Source organism: Toxorhynchites rutilus, chromosome 1 (assembly GCF_029784135.1).
Source record: "Toxorhynchites rutilus septentrionalis strain SRP chromosome 1, ASM2978413v1, whole genome shotgun sequence".
Taxonomy (NCBI): Eukaryota; Metazoa; Arthropoda; class Insecta; order Diptera; family Culicidae; genus Toxorhynchites; species Toxorhynchites rutilus.
Window position 1 is genome coordinate 141164638 of NC_073744.1, and position 16478 is coordinate 141181115.

Below are 16478 nucleotides of genomic sequence, written 5' to 3' on the forward strand. Positions count from 1 at the left end.
TCAACGGTCAGGTTGTCAGTTCTCATCATTGAAAAAACGTCGTGCGCAAATTACGTAACGCAAGAAGAGAGGGGGCGGGAGGTAAGGAGGCTCAAAGTGGCGTTACTTACCGTCTACGCAAGGGGGAGGGGAGTGGACCAAAATCCGTACTCTTACCATTACGCAATTTATGCACCACGCCACATTTATATTGGATATGATGGATATGGCGAGGTGCTATAAACAGTCGACGGTGACAGCTGAATTATGAATTATAGACTTGTTTATAAGCACTTAAGTTTTGCACAACAAGTTCAATTTTTACTGCGTTGAAAATAACGAGTTTCGTTGCAAATAAGTACCATTTGCGGGAAGTTTTGACTTCCTGGTAGAAAAGTACATCTGAAGCAAATCGAATGTTTGTGAAGGTTTGAGGGTAATCTGCATCAGCGGATAGATTTAATAGGAAATGGTTTGGACTATTAAAAGTGGTGATTCTAGCGTTAAAGACAATAAGCGTCCGGGTCAACCGAAAAAGTTTGAAGACGAAGAATTAGAGAAATCACTTGATCAAGATTCGTGTTAAACACGAGCAGAGCTTTCAGAATCATTGGAAGTAACTCGACAAGCTTTTTTTAAGCGACTCAAAGCCGCAGTAGGGGGTCTTCGTAGCCACTTGGTTACGCGTTCGCTTACCAAGCGATCGATCGTGAGTTCAAACTCAGGGCCCTCAATTGACCATCTTTGTGTTATTATAGAATAACTATGTCCACGCAACAATCCACGGTCGAAATAAGATCGATTTATCCATACAACTGCTCTGCTCTGCAAGACACATCGGCTGCTGTTCTATAAATAACCCAACAATGATCAATATCAACTGTCTCCGCTCTGTCTGGTCTGCTGAACTGAACAATGGAAGAACAGAAAGAATACCCTTACGTCTAAGTGGCTACTACTGTATAATTTACCATAATGTAATAGAACAGAAAACTTAACGCCTAAATGGCTACTACTAACAACTGTGTAATTTACAATTTATAAAAACATAATATGTACATGTACACTATTAAAACCCGGCTCTGTTACAGCTAAAATGCTAATGAGCCTAATAAATAAATGGGATAAAAAAAAGCCGCAGTATACATTCAAATACAAGGAAATTATGTACCATACGTATTGATAGCGAGAGATGTTGAACGGAAATTTTGCATGTTCGAAATGTTTCTTGGACGACACAAAAGTAAGTTATCGTTACCGAGAACGAAAAATTGATTCACTACGACAACCCAAAACGCAAAAGATCGTATGTAAAGCCCGACCATTTAATTCATTTCATTGTTCAAATAAATGTGTGTTTTCATCAAAAAAAACGGAACGAAATAAATTGCACACCCAATATTCAAAGACAATTTAAAGTAGGTGAAAGATATCGGAAAAAATTGGCATATCTGCGTCCATGCGTTTAAGAGTGCACCGGTTTGATTCTCTCGCACACTTTTCTCACAAGTTATTCATATAATTTTCATTTCCTTGGAACTGGCTAGATATGGAGGAAGCAGAACCGCCGACATCTTTACCCAGTGTTTCCACAAAACGTGCTGCTGGCACGAAGTAAAAATTTTGCGATGATATCGTTTCGTCGAAAATGAAACCAATGTACAAATGAGACGAAAGAGGAATGAGCATGCACGAAAACAAAAGGTTGCACACCTGACAACACTGGAGATAAAAATCCAAAACCTGCTGCCGTATGTATGTGTGTGTGTTTATGTGCGGCACGAAGAAACAGATGATCGAAATTATAACTAAATATTGAAACGACCCCAGAAGTGGCAGTGTGCGTGTTCTGTAATTAACTGTATTTCACTTTATTATTTCACTCTCCCCCAGTCAGTCTATCTATCTCTGTGTCTGAAGAGATCTCTCTCTCTTTGTTTGCTGCTGCTGTTTATCATACTTTCCTCGTTGCGTTTTTTTTTCGAATGTTCCCACAAGCTCACAGAGCGCAGTGGTGGTAAGAGTAACGCCTGTCAATGGTGCGATATCAACACGGAATATTTTGCATATCATCTGCCCGTATCGATTCTTAGAAACCATGGGTTTTTTGGATTCTCTTCCCGTAATCCGTATGAATATGTTTGGGGCAAAGCATGATGATTCAAGCAACGCGAGCTCCGAAGGAGAGTGCCTTAACCGATGGACTAAAAATGAATCATCATTCTTTTGCGTTTTTTAAATCCAGAAGAAAAAGAGGAATATTTGAGTGCGGTGTTTTTTTTTTTGTTACTTCTTCCAGTTACCTTCTTCGCTTTTCGCACTCACTACCTTTTTTCCCACCCATCCATCCACCGTGGGCTGTTACGATAAAAACAGAGCGAAAAGAAGCTTCGACGAAGGTGTGCGTGTTTACGCAGTGATCTGTCTGTCTGTCTACTAATGTGGATATGCTGCGCCTCTCTCTCGGAGGTGTTTGATGATATTCTGTGATTGATTAATATAATTTGCTTGTGGGAACTTTTCTGTGGCTTTCCTGACGAATAGGGAAAGTACCTGTTGAGGATAATATATCTTGCTTGTTTGAGTTTTTTGGTTGTATCGAGAGAGCTCATTCGTATTGTATATATCCTCTCTGTAATATTATTTCATAGAACTATGATCGCATTGAAGCGTTTCATTACCTAGAATTATTGTCCTGCTACCGCAGCTTGATTTTGCCCGTGTACCAGTGATAGTAAGATCACAATATCGCGTTGTGCATCGCGTCACATCAAACGTCAATGCTTGCGCAGTTTACTTTAGACGCGACTCACTTCAATGGAACTACGTTTGCCAGACAACTTCGTCATCTCAGAATAATATAGTTCGCCTCATCTTTATTAGAATTTCAACATCAACGTCGAGGTATCGATGGGAAAGAACACGCGTCGAACGTATTTTGGTGTACCCACAACGATATTTGTGATTAGCACTGATGTCGCTAATCACTTTGATATAGTAGCCCACGTGTGCTCGTATCTGAAGGCTACTGTTTTATCTAACCCTACATCTGTAAGCAGATTTTTGTTTACCTACTAGCTAACATAATAACTTCAACATAGATAGTTATGTTAAGACCCATCCTCTTTGTTTTTTAGCGTAGAATCATATGATATGTAAGCTAATCGCTTTTCCCTCCATAGGATTTAAAAAATAGCTCTTGAATTGATCAGAACCAGGTGCAGTAAATGCGAATCGTTCGTTCCTGCTAGGGAGTCTGGGGTAGAATTTGAAAAAATTTTAGAGAAAAAAGAATCGACTTTCTAAACGGCGTAGGGGTCAATTCACCGATTAAATTGGTACCAGAGAATCCAGTGAATCAAACTTTGAAAAATCGAATGCTTTTTTCCATTTTTTACGCATTCTATGAAAGTGTCGTCTTTTCTTTAAATATAAAATAAACATTTCACATTTCTATTCAAATATCAATGGTAATTTTTTGTTCTCAGCATGAAGGTCACAAAAAAATAAAAGCCCTAAAATGTACTTCCCATGATCGTCAAATAGTTCAATTGAAATTATTATCAGAAATCCAACAATTAATATTCATCCAAAAAAAGATGATTCAGCTGGACCTGATGTCACCATCCTATTTTGTCACAATTTTCACGGTCAGCCTAGTGAATGTGAATGGCAGATTTCGCGCCAACTCGACCAGATGTTGGCATGACCCTCTCAGAACCCAATGAAACTTTCTGGGCGTGAAGACCTTACCTAATTATGCAACTTGGCATACTTAGTTTTCCGAAAATTTATCTAGACTAACATATGGAAAGGGCTAAGTATTTTTGATTATTTTTTTTAGAAAATTTTTTTACTCGAAAATGAAAAGTCCTACAAAAAAGTGATCTATGGAAGAATTTTAGGAAAATAATTGAATTTTCCAAAAAAAATACTGAAAAATATTTTTTAAAATTCTACACTGGAAAAAATCTATTTCAAAAACTAAAAATGGTCATCTCATGTTGAATCTTCAATATTTCGGTTAGTGTTATCCTCATCTATACGTCGTTTTTTTCTTAGGAACACACGCCAAATCAATGCCAAACAAGATTCACAAATTCGCATTGTAGCATCCAACGGATGGATACATCCATATAAACGTATTTTCTCTATTTCTGTTAACCGACGTAGTTTATTACGGTTACACTTGGGATTGTTAATACCAGCACTGCATTTGTAATCCTTGCAAATCCTGGAAATCACGGCTTGACTCATGTTGCTAAACAATGCAACACTTTTCTTTGTTGAATTCTGATGATTACGCAGAAACAAAATAATGCTATTTATTTTCCGTCACTTTATATTTATGGATCTATGCAATCCATTTACTGTTATCATATCTACAGTGACTTACAGTGACTCTTAACAGATACCTAAATCTACAACAACTATTCGATACCAGATCGACCGATCAAGACATTTTTGACAGATAGCTATTGTTTGAGAGCTGTCGTTGCTCTCTGAATTGAAACATATTGTTTTTGACTACAAAAACAAGCTGAAAACTGTATTTTAGCATCCAAGGGTCACCATAAACCCCTTTTTATTTCTGTTATTGATTTTCTCTATAGCTTAAAACAGTTTTTGTTAGGAAAACTTTTTGCCTTAAATATGCACAAATTACGATGTATGGAAGAGTTGAAGGGCTCATATTTATCTACAATTTATCTACCATTTCATCAAAATATGAGATGGCTTTTTTAAGAAAATCGACTTTTAGTTCTTGAAATCATTTTTTTTTAGTGTAGGATTTTGAAAAATATTTTTTTCTGAATATTCAATTATTTTCCTCAAACTCTTCCATAGATCACGTTTTTGTAGCATGACCAAAGTGCCCTAGGTTCTCTCTGCATCCACGATAACCTTATCATTAGTAGTCACGACACAATCATGATCTAGAAAATTAACGCGATATTCGAGATGCATTAATCGGTGCCTGCTTATTGACCGCTGTTCAGCCCATTACAACATGTGCTTTATCATTTTGCCTCAGGGAACACACCTTATTCCGTCCCAGAATCGAAGTCAGCTGCTAAAGAGTCATACACATTCACCCATCTCCATATGACCAGTCCGCTTTCTTTATCTTTCTCCCTTTTTTTTTTTTTTTTTGCAGGAGCTTTGAACCACTACGATCATTAGTTTGATCTATTGTAGTGCACTCCAGTTTACTATATATAGATTGTCAGCTTGTTCCATCACTCAGGGAATAAGTGATAGTCGCACTAGGACTTTGCATCTCTTCCTACGAAGGTATAACTTCCTTTATGAAGTTCCTTGCTTTTTTTGGTTCAGCAAACCAAATCTCGTTATGCATAAGTCTTCGACACTGTATTGACAAAGTAAATGTTTCGAATTTTCAGCTTCAAAAATTATTAGATTTGATGTTCATATTTGTCATCTTCATGTGATGTGGAGGCGATCTGGCGTAGTGGTAACATCCATACCTCTCACGCTAAAGGTCACGAGTTCAATTCTCAGTCCCGACATTCTTCCAAAAAAAAAATGGAATTGGTTGATTGCATGCAGTGGAATTTTCAACATGTGTTGTGATGCTGAAGAACGGAAGCTAAGTCCACGGCTTACAGAGACAAGGCTAGTTCTTTAGCGAGTAAACATTTTTTTTGATGACGTCATCCGAGTCGTCAATGTAAACAGTCGCTAGTTGTATTTTGTTTTCCGACTTACGCGTAAATGTTCCTGAAATGAAAAATCGAAAATGGTTCAATGCGCTGTGAGCGGGTGTATAAATTATGAAAATGACATTATCGGGCCAAAAAAGAGATTCTTTCGCTTTCCGAAAAACCGAGAATTATGTTCTTTGTGGATAAATGTTTTATCAAATTATTCATGGTATTAAATATAATCAACTATATTATCAACGCACAAACTTACAAAGCACGAAAAATAAAAAATAAGAACACATTGTTTACTTCAACGACACAGATGACGTCACTAAAAATGACTGATCCGGAGTAGCTAGCCTTGTCTCTGTAAGCCGTGGCTAAGTCCACACTCTCTGTGAAACCCTTACATTCCATCTGCCATCATATTACATGCTATCGTGATGGTTTGTCATTTTGAGTATTTCGGGGTAATCAATAAAAGGCGACTCATATTCATCATAAAACAAACAAAAAATATTCAATTCGGATGTGGCAAAATTGAGTGGACAGTTGAGGTTTTTCCTAAAAAGAAAATTTAAATCAGTTCAGAAATGTTTACAGATAACAAAACTCAATCCCCTAGTATTTGGTATGACCCCCCTTGGTGTCTAGCACTGCCTGCGTGCGCCGAGGCGAGATTTCTGGTCACTGTAGACGTAATGCTCTCCCAGATCTCCTTAATTGTCGTTTTGAGTGGATTTTTATTCTTCAGACGGTTCTTGATTTCCCAACATAGATGCCCAATAGTGTTCCAGTCCGGTGATTGCGCAAGTGTTTTGAATTGATTGGGACATTGAAGAGCAGGCGTAATGAGATCAGTGTGCTTCGAGTGATTATCCCGTTGAGTCATTATCCTGACTGCCGCCGCCGTGTTTAACTGTGGAAATCAAATGCTGAACCTGAAGCATCGATCCTGGTTTCCACCACACCATCTGACTTCCATCCGATTCAAAGAGATTGGTTTTCGTCTCATTCGTATAAAAGGCCTTGTTCCATAACTCTTTAGGTCTGTTTGTATTACCAAATTGCTCTTCGGACAGTGTCTGAACTGACAGGTCTTCCTGCCGGCTAATTGGGTAGGCAATTTAGGAATGATTGTTTTAGGGGTTTTTTTCGCAATTTTCGCACAATTATCCGTTCATCATCGGAAGATAAAATCCGTTTGTGTCCTCTACCCGGGAGATTTTCCTTTGTATTTCCACTTGTTTATGATTTTCTTTACTGTAAAGTGAGTTCTTCCAACAGCAGTTGCTATTTTCCGCATTATCTTTTCTCGACAAGTCTTACTTGTTATCATTGTACTTGTAACAATATCCGTTTCTTTCCTCTTACTAGCCATTTTGATAAAACTTTTAAATACATATACAAACAAAAACCAAAATAAAAGCAAAAGCCAACACTGGCCAAGCAGTGGTTGGGTGTTGACATTACACATTAACGAAAAAAGTACCCCAATTGGCAATGACAGAGTTATAGAACTTTTTGTTTGTTTCGGACTCTGTTGGCTCAAACTAGCGTTATATTGAAAATCACATTACAGAAGACGATTATGTTGCTTCCATTAGAAAAATGGAAAATTTAGTACAGGTTATAGTCGTGAAACATCTTAATTAGTGGATTTAAATAACATTTTGGAAGTGAAAAACTTCAAAGTTAGTAATTTTTAATGTGTTATAATCTATTTTATCCTAAAAATTCATATTAAACCGGCTTGTTTCTATCAACTAAATCAAAGCTCTCTAACCGGTCTACAATTTGTTTTTTTGACACCCAACTTCTATCTATCTTAATTGTGCTGCAATAACGATATAAACAATTTATGGCGAAAATTCAAGCAAAATCTTCAAAAGTCACAATTTTACCCCACTGCACCTATAATAGCCACTTAAATTTCACCTTAACGTTGGAAGGTAAAATTTGTCCTTGAAATAAGTCATATTTGAAATGCAAAAAAATCAAACTGTATATAATCGAGTCCAAAATTGTATATAATAGAAACACATATAATCGAGTTCGAGTATATAAAGTTAAATGTGTGACTAAATTATATGCATAAAAAAAATTAATGTACTAAAAATATTTTTTACCAAATAAATGGAAAGTATCGTCAAGTAGCATGTGTACACTCAATTTTGCGTTTGACTGCACAGTCAGAAGAAATCGGGGACAGTATACAATTCAATCCACCCTAGAAGTTGGCTGGGTACTTTTGTGTTAGCGTCACCGGAGCCGAAATACAATAGATAGCAATTACTTAACCGGGCAAACGTATGCCGCTCGGTCGGACCTAACTCAAGGATCGTCTCCTATGTTTCAAACTAACCGGGCAATCGATGGAACACAGGTTTGTTTGCGAAAGGCCGTTGCTTCCGACGGCGGGTCGGCGACTCAAAAATGACAAAACACTGCATACAACAAGGCAACAACAATACAAATAATATTTGAATGCCAGTGCGAACAATAAAAATGCTATCTATATTATTTCGGCTCCGGTGACGCTAATACGAAAGTACCATTGGCTGTAAAGCATCTACATTGTGTTTCAATACAAGTTACTTTAATAATTATAAATTGTGATCAATTCATGTACTATCTTTGGGAAATTAACTCCCATCGTCTAAGAATTTATTGGGATTTAATAGAATCTCCTTTTTTATCATCTATCTGCGACATATTCATCGTAGATCATTCCCAGCTCGTACCGATTCCGATCATTGAGTTATGCAATGTACTTACACATGTCCGGTATAGGCCCGTCCCTTGAAGTAAGTAAATGAGAGGCCTTCAAAAGCTTAGATTCATACAATATCCAGAAAATCCAACAAGAATAATGATTACTTGGATAATTGCATGCAGTGAAACTTTCAACATGTGTTGTGATGCTGAGGAACGGAAACTAAATTCAAACTTTTTATAATACCCTTACATTTCACCTTGTTATCATATCACATGCTATTGTTTTCAAATCTCACATGATGCATGCATATATTCTAAATAATTCACAATCAGCATTGTGATCGTTTCTACTCTTACAACCGATAGAAAATGTTCCAGCAAAATTCGAGCTTATTGTCTTCAGGTATACAGACGGCCTTCTTTTCTTTTCATTCAGTTTTATTGGACGATCAGGTGAGAAAAACCAATTATGCCATCATAAAGCACCAGACACCAAAGATGCTTTCGTCTGTTTGAATACGTACATACTTCAGGTACACTTCCGGATACGATCGAACATTTCGGCCACTTTGAGGCCATTGCGCAGTTGGTAACAGCGCAAAGATGTGTCACTTTTTTGTCTATTGACAATAGTGTTTTCTCCTAAACTACTCCGAAGCATCCTAGTGAGCATGACTGTAAGATCATTATTGTGAGAACATTAACGAAGAATGTCGATATGAAGTCAAAATCATTCGAATTTTCCAACCACAACGGGCATACATTTGTGCTTTTGCTTAAAAAAAATATAATCAAATCCAAAACAGGACGAATTTGAAGTGAACACAATCAATTTGGTATTCCACCTAATTCAACGTAGATGATAAGCGGTTTTGCTAGGCGGCCTTGGTTTTTTCTCCGTGATTAATTACATTGTCAATTGAAATTACGCTCATTCTCAATTAATCCAGTGCATGTTTTCGTGAATCACACGTCAATTTAAAAATTAAATAACCCCCTTAGCCCTTTAAAAGCGAACGAAGGATGTTCATTACTCTCACGTGTGACGTAATGTGCGGGGACACCTCCCAAGATAAGACCGATCTCCACTTGGCCAATAGAATCCCACCATTACGGCCTTCGATCGGCGGTGTAGACTGACTATCTGGCAGCTCTGCCCCAAAAACAGAGCACTGCCGAAGAAATTGTCCCATCATCATCATCTCTCTCTGTCGCATGGTTTATTGTGTACACATTTTGCAGTTATATACTGACTCACTCTTTTGACTCAGGGACCCCTTTTGTCTCGGATATCCAGTGTATTATCATAAAACACAATTGACAGATACTTACTCGGTATTCTATTGGCCCTAAAGCGCATCAAAGAGTACCGCTCCAATCCACCGTGAAACTATAGAATTTTCTTTCCCCTCACTGGAACTCGGAACAGAATTTTCTAAGTTTCGCAAGCTCTTGCACACGAGGAGAATCTGCTGATTGGGGAAAATCCTATACTAATAATTTCCACTTTTTTTCTGATCTTCCTCTTTTCACCACCTTCTTCTTTTTTCGTTTCGATGGAACTGGCGATTTGCAATATAGTGGCTGATTTGAAAAAAATGGCAAATTAAATCTTTTCCCTATATTTCGCGATAATTCAACGAATGGGGGACCACCGATTTTTATTTCTTCTAGTTTCTTTCCGTTTTGGATACTTTTTTTTCTCTTCTTTCGACACACGGTCAACAGGCACACGAACAGGCAACTTCCGGATAACAATTTCAGACGTTTTATCAGAGCCCAAAATTCATCAAAAGTTTTCACACTACCTAGAAAAGGGGAACTCTAAAGTGCACTCTGCTTTATTGGACTGATGGCGAGTACTCAATCAGCACTACCTACTCGGCCATTTTTGAAAAAACGAATGAGGGAAAATGTATGCATGAATGTGCGTGTTACCAGAGCAGCAACAGCAGCGCGGAGGCACAGCGACGGACAGAAACTGAGCACCGTTCCGACCGGGACTGTATATGAAGGTATGCAGAGCGAAAGAGATCGAGTGATAGGAATGTCACCATTCGACACAGAGGCGATCACACATACACTACGATATGAGTTGTCAATATACGCGTTTTTGATCTACGCGTTTTTTGACACTAGATCCCGATAAAAAATATACCTGAATTAGAAACCAAGCGGTAGAGTTAACAGGTGGCTCGTAATTTACACTATTTAGAAAACACGTATGAGGAATGGCAAGACGAAAAGTTTGGATTTGTTTATGTTATTACTTACGTTGGTATGGTTACATTTGATTTCGTCGAAGGTATTTGAAGCAGTATAATAAATAAACAGTTGTCGTTCAAAATAGTAACCTAGTAACCTTTATGCATATGCTTCCGCCAGCTGGCTCGGCTAATGTGATTCAGGGAATGCTTTGATCGTGGTACCGTCACTGGCGCATAATTTGCAGCTTTGTTTTTGCGCTGGTTCATAACGGCAATCAACCGTGCCGGCGAAACTGTAGTCAATGTTTAGTGTTGTTTGGATACCATCTATGTAAATAAGTTCAAACTTACGGGATACGTCCGAACGGCAATTCTGACATTACGTTTTACCTTCCACTTCACTTTCCTTGTTAGAAACTACATTACCCCCAGGGTACGTTTATAACAAGGTAATATGGGGTGACATTGCGCATTTCGAAGCGAGTGATTTTTGTTCGTTTCGACCACTTTGACTCAGCTTTGTTTACGAACCCAAAAATTTTACATTTCTCTACTAGACAAATTTTGCTCTAAATCTAGTACACTGAAAGTATTAACTTGAAAAAGATACATAATACTAAAACCAATTCGATTTGAGTTCGAATTTTCTCGAAACGAGATACTCGAAATGCGCAATGCCACCCCTGGACTCGAAGTGTGTAACGACACGATTCACTTATAGCGAATTCGTTTTCGTTCATTTTCAACCCCAGTGCCGCACTAACTGCTGTCAGAACGTTCTTTCATTCACTCAGTTTCGCACTCAGTGTAGCACTAGTTCGCCTCGAAAGCTGTTAGTTTCACGGGTTCACACTCGGGTTCATCAATACAACTATACTGAACTGTAAAGTTCCGAGTATTGTTTTGGAAAATCTAAAAAGAGTATATTCGAGGAGACGGCATGAGGCTAAGTGTGCTTTCATTGGGAGGTGAAAATAATGATGGATATTCAGGTGGAGTGAACCTGCCTTCAAAATCAAAATTATGAATGAAAATTTACTTTAACGTATCGAATATTTATTTTATGTGATGAATTAGGAGGTTTTTTTCGATACCGCAGAAACATATTGAACGAAAACTGTGTCTAATGACGATTTTGTATTATAATGGTAATTATTTGTGGAACAAACAGGAAATGCATCGACAAATGGTTAAGTGAATGTCAGAACTACATGTGTTAGGTAATCAAACAATATGAAGTAAAAATTTTCATTCAAACTTTTTAAAATTTTTAACCATTTGTCGATGCATTCCTGATTGTTCCACGAATAATCACTATTATAATATAAAATCGCGATCATCACAATATATAATAACCATGCGTTTTGGTACAGTTTTGATATAGCAGTTATTGCGATACATGGTGAGAAAAGCAGCGCAAAACTAGTTTGTGCGGAAAAAATGAATCACGGCTCAAACAAAATCAAAATTTCAAAATAAACGTTTGATCTTCTATTGTACTAAGTTATTTTTAACAAAATTCGGACGAATAATTATTTTCTAACAAATAGCATTTTATGAATGAACAGAACAGTCCTATATAACATCCCACACTTTTTCATACTTGCTTCGACATATCCCTCTACTGTACGAGAGAGTGAGTGAACTGCTCAAATGTACTAGTTCACTTAAGTGAAACGTTTTTTCTACATCTATCCAGAATAGCTAATCTGTATTGTGTTCCATTTTACCCACACAGTATCGCATAGTTTGTTTCCCACTGTGCATCACGAGGGCTTCAGAGCGATCACGTCTCTTACGAGTGTTATTTTTTTGGATTGCTCATTCGCTATACGAAATGGTGCAGCTGAATATTCTAATTACAGATGGCACGAAATGTGGGGACAGAAAGCTCAGTATAGGAAGTCGAAATTCAATCAGCTGAGCAAACCTAGAGACGTCGGTTAATCATTCGATTAATTCAAATAATCGAATATCTGAAATTATAAACGAGTAATTTTGTATCGAGTAATTTAAAATCAAAATATGAATACATCGAATAGTTGTCACTGTAATCGCGATTAATAAAGAAGGCATTTATCTCAAGGTTAATGCATTTTTCGGTTAAGAATTAGACTATATAATTTTTTTATCCATCATTTTTTATCCAATAATGGAACATCTACAACCTGATAGACCACGCGACCAGAATGACAACATGATTCGTGATTATTAAAAGAAAAAATATTCGCTGGATTATTCGAATATTGAAAGACAATTATTCGAATGTATCGAATATTGTAAAATGCCCCAACGATTGATCGATAATCGAATAAATGAAAAATTTAGACATCACTAAGCAAACCGTTCGAAGATCTACAGCGCCTGGAATAAATGTTGGGATTAGTGACAATTGAATTATAATTCGTTTAAATTATCTCAATAATACTGGAATCTCAGTTCCTGCCAAAATATCAACTATATCTTTCTGATTCTGAACGCTAGCATTGATTCAGTGGCTCAAAATGAAGGGGTGTAAGTGACATAATCGATTTCTCTACATTGACTCTCTCTTTTCGTCATAACTTAGCTGCAAACACATTCCCAGCTGTATTTGATAATGTTAAAACCTCATCTATCGGATTCTATTGCAAACTCAAATTGGAACGTTTTTACAGTTGAATAATTAACTAAAGTAAAAGTTGATGAAGAGAAATTGATCAAATCACTAACACCCCTTTCCTTCTGAGCACGTCAATTGATGTAAAAAGGTAGTTCGTTCGTTTTTATTAATTTTGATTTATTCTGCCTTTGATAACAAAACATTATCTATGTAGTGGATAATTATAAGAAAACTAACACCTTTTTCCCCTCCTGATTATTGCATCTCTTTTAACATTTGCATTCGATATTTTTGACAACCAATTTGATTCTACACTGGAGAAATAGTTTAGTAAAATCAGCTACCAAAGCTGTAGTAGCCAAAACATTGGTAAAATATACAATTTTTCTGTAAATATTACCAAAAATCTGTAAAACTAATGTCAGATGAAATTCGCCTCCACACCAAGGATTCGTAAACTTTACTTCATAGTATTAGTAAAGCCAGCGCTACACGATGCTACGAACGCCCTCGAATGCTGGACGCTCGATGATTCGACGCATCGTGTAGTCGACTGACGAATTACGAACCACGAATGTCGAGTGTCGAATATTCGCGTTGGAAGGTAATCCGTTCGTTGTGGATTACCTTCCAACGCGAGTGACACAAGTCAAAGGATTTTTATCATTCGTTGATTCGACACTCGATGACATTCGATACACCACTATACGATTCGTCCGAATCTATCTTTGTCAGATTGGTTTGTTTACAAGTTTTAGGTGAAGGAACTGTGAAATTGATTCTCAAAGTTCAAGATATTCGGCGAAATATTGCATTCTAATAATGTTGATTTGAAGCATTTTTAATTTACAGCCCGATATCAGTACAATTGCTACGGCAGCGATTTGAGTACTCGCATCGTCATACAGTTTCCTAACGTTTTTGATGGTAAACAAAAATAATAAACATTCGATCCAAATATTCGCCGATTGTTAGGGCCGATTGCTTTGAATCGAACATTCACTTCACCGTGTAGCAGCACATTTGTCACAACATTTGACGATTCATCGAGTCAAATGTTTGAGTCCAACATTCGAGTGAAATGTTGGACGAATCGTGTAGCGCCCGCATAACCCTGTGTGTTTTTATAGTTAGCAGCCGTGAGGTGCACACTTCACAGTCGCCATTCCTCTTGTGAAAGCGAATTGATTCGGAGGTAAGAATTCTGTTTTGTTTCTGTTCATATTTATATAAATATCTCAAGAATTCGTTTTCGCCGAGGTGAAGAAAAGTGTGATGTAATGATGCATCGAATTTTCGATCATCTGAAAAAAACAAAATTCAACATTACCTTATTTCTTTTCTCTTTCTTTTTCAGTTTCTAATTTTGGAAGGTTGTGAACAGCGGTTTGCACATACGCAATTTCTATGGTAAGCATTTTGTTATTTATTCAACAATGTAGATGCTCCTCGGGCGAGAACTGTTTCCATATTTCCATCGGGGAGTAAGGAAGTTTGATTTTATTCATATTTCAACATAGTTACCCTTTTATTTTCTTTTTCAGATTGACCTGGAAAATCAATGAACTGCATCGTTCCACATGTAATTCGGAAGTCGGAGGAAATATTTTTTTATTCCTATTATCTGACTATTGCATAAGACCATCTCAATATCAGCGAGATGTCTTTCGTCCGGTTCTCATATACTAGGTGTTGTTGATAGTTTTCTCGGTGATTCCTGGGAAATCCCGGGAGGTTCGTTCACAACAGAAATTGTAAGAGCCAACAGGAACTATTAACGAGGAAGATATGTAGCTCTTCGGTTGAAAACTATTTGCGAATTTACGCCTGAGAGAAACGTTTTCTTCCTATTTACTTATTATGTGGAATGATTTGGGAGAAATCTTGCTCGTGGATACATTAATTGCAGATTTTCTACATTTTTGAATAGTGGAGCTGAAAATGTTCAGTAAATGTTGCTCGAGAAATAAAACAACTTGGAAGAGCACGGACTCACAGTTTCAACTTCAGAAAAAGGTATTACCTTCCTTAATTGGAGATTTTTTATATACGATATTTATCGCATTTCTTTTTCTTTTTTGAACTAGCGAGGATAAGAAAATGGATTTAAACTATGTGAACTGAACTGGACTTAATATATGTAACACTCAAACTATCTTGTAAATATCAGGTAAACATGTATATTTTGTGTTAACTATTTCTCATGAACATATTTGTATTTCTCTTTTTCATCTATGTACCTCCCTATGATTCAGAAAAAAACGATTGCCAGCTGATAAGCTGTCTCTTTTCAAAACACCAATTTTCGCCTCATCCATCTGCAATGGTTGGTTACAGTGGTAACGGGAACAGTTATTCCCCATATGTTCCCATGGATACCAATCGCTTCCGATTAAAATTCCGCTAATGTAGTTATGCTTTTCACATATAGCTATTCGTTTTGTGATTGAATCTAAAATGTTTTATATATTTTTTAGAATCGTTTGTCATGTTATGTGCGTTCAGGAGCACATAAAACCTTTGTTAGTTAGCGCAGTGGAGGATTGGTTGAATAGACCATTCAAGAGCAGTTTAACCAATGCCAGGCAAACTGCGCACGAGTTAATGAGTGACAAGCGAAAATAAACGATATCTTGAAGGGATTTGAAGGGTTTGTGATGAATTGACGAAAACATTGCGATAGAGCAGGAAAAGAAAACAGGAACTTGATAGAGTAATCGAGAAATTCGAGCGTTGGGAATTATGCTAAATAATTTGTCGATAATGTATTGTTATTATTATTACTGTACATATAATGATGTGTAATTAAACACAGCATTTAAATTAATAATACATTATTAAACAAAAATTAAAAATATCATCTTCATCTCTGATGTTTATCCAAAAAAAAAATCCCTGATATTGTGTCAACAAAACAGCCATTATCGAATCGATGAAACGCTTTCGTTGAGTGGGATTTTGAACCAACATTGCTTCACAAACCGCAATTTTGCTTTACATGTGTGTTTACCATTTTTCTCTCGTAAAATGTACCAATGATTAGTACGGTAGAAAATGACTAATAAATTGGTAATATTTACCAAAAAATTTGACATATTTGCTAATTATTTCTCTCAGTGTATCCGCATGACCCAGCTTTGAAGAAATCACCCATGGGTATGTATATTTGTATATTTTACCAATGTTTTGGCTACTAAAGATTTGGTAATTGCTTTTACTAAACTATTTCTCCAGTGCAGCAACCCTGGCACTCATCTTACTGCGAACGCTTCCGAGCAAACGGTTCAATTTGCGTCTCAGACTGTT

General features: G+C 36.9%; 1 protein-coding gene across 3 annotated transcripts in view; it reads right to left on the minus strand.

Annotated features, from left to right (window-relative positions):
* The window catches only part of LOC129771577 (TATA-box-binding protein-like), a 44843-nt gene extending 34548 nt beyond the window's left edge, over positions 1 to 10295 (minus strand). Inside the window, exons 1-2 of one of the 3 annotated variants that reach the window (XM_055775364.1) lie at positions 9900 to 10295; positions 9696 to 9832 (exon numbers count right to left, since the gene is read on the minus strand). The gene's annotated coding sequence lies outside the window, so the exon portion shown is untranslated. Of the gene's footprint in view, positions 1 to 9695 lie in introns of all 3 variants that reach the window. The other 2 variants (XM_055775373.1, XM_055775353.1) reach the window with 2 other exon arrangements.
* Between the last annotated feature and the right edge of the window lie 6183 nt (positions 10296 to 16478).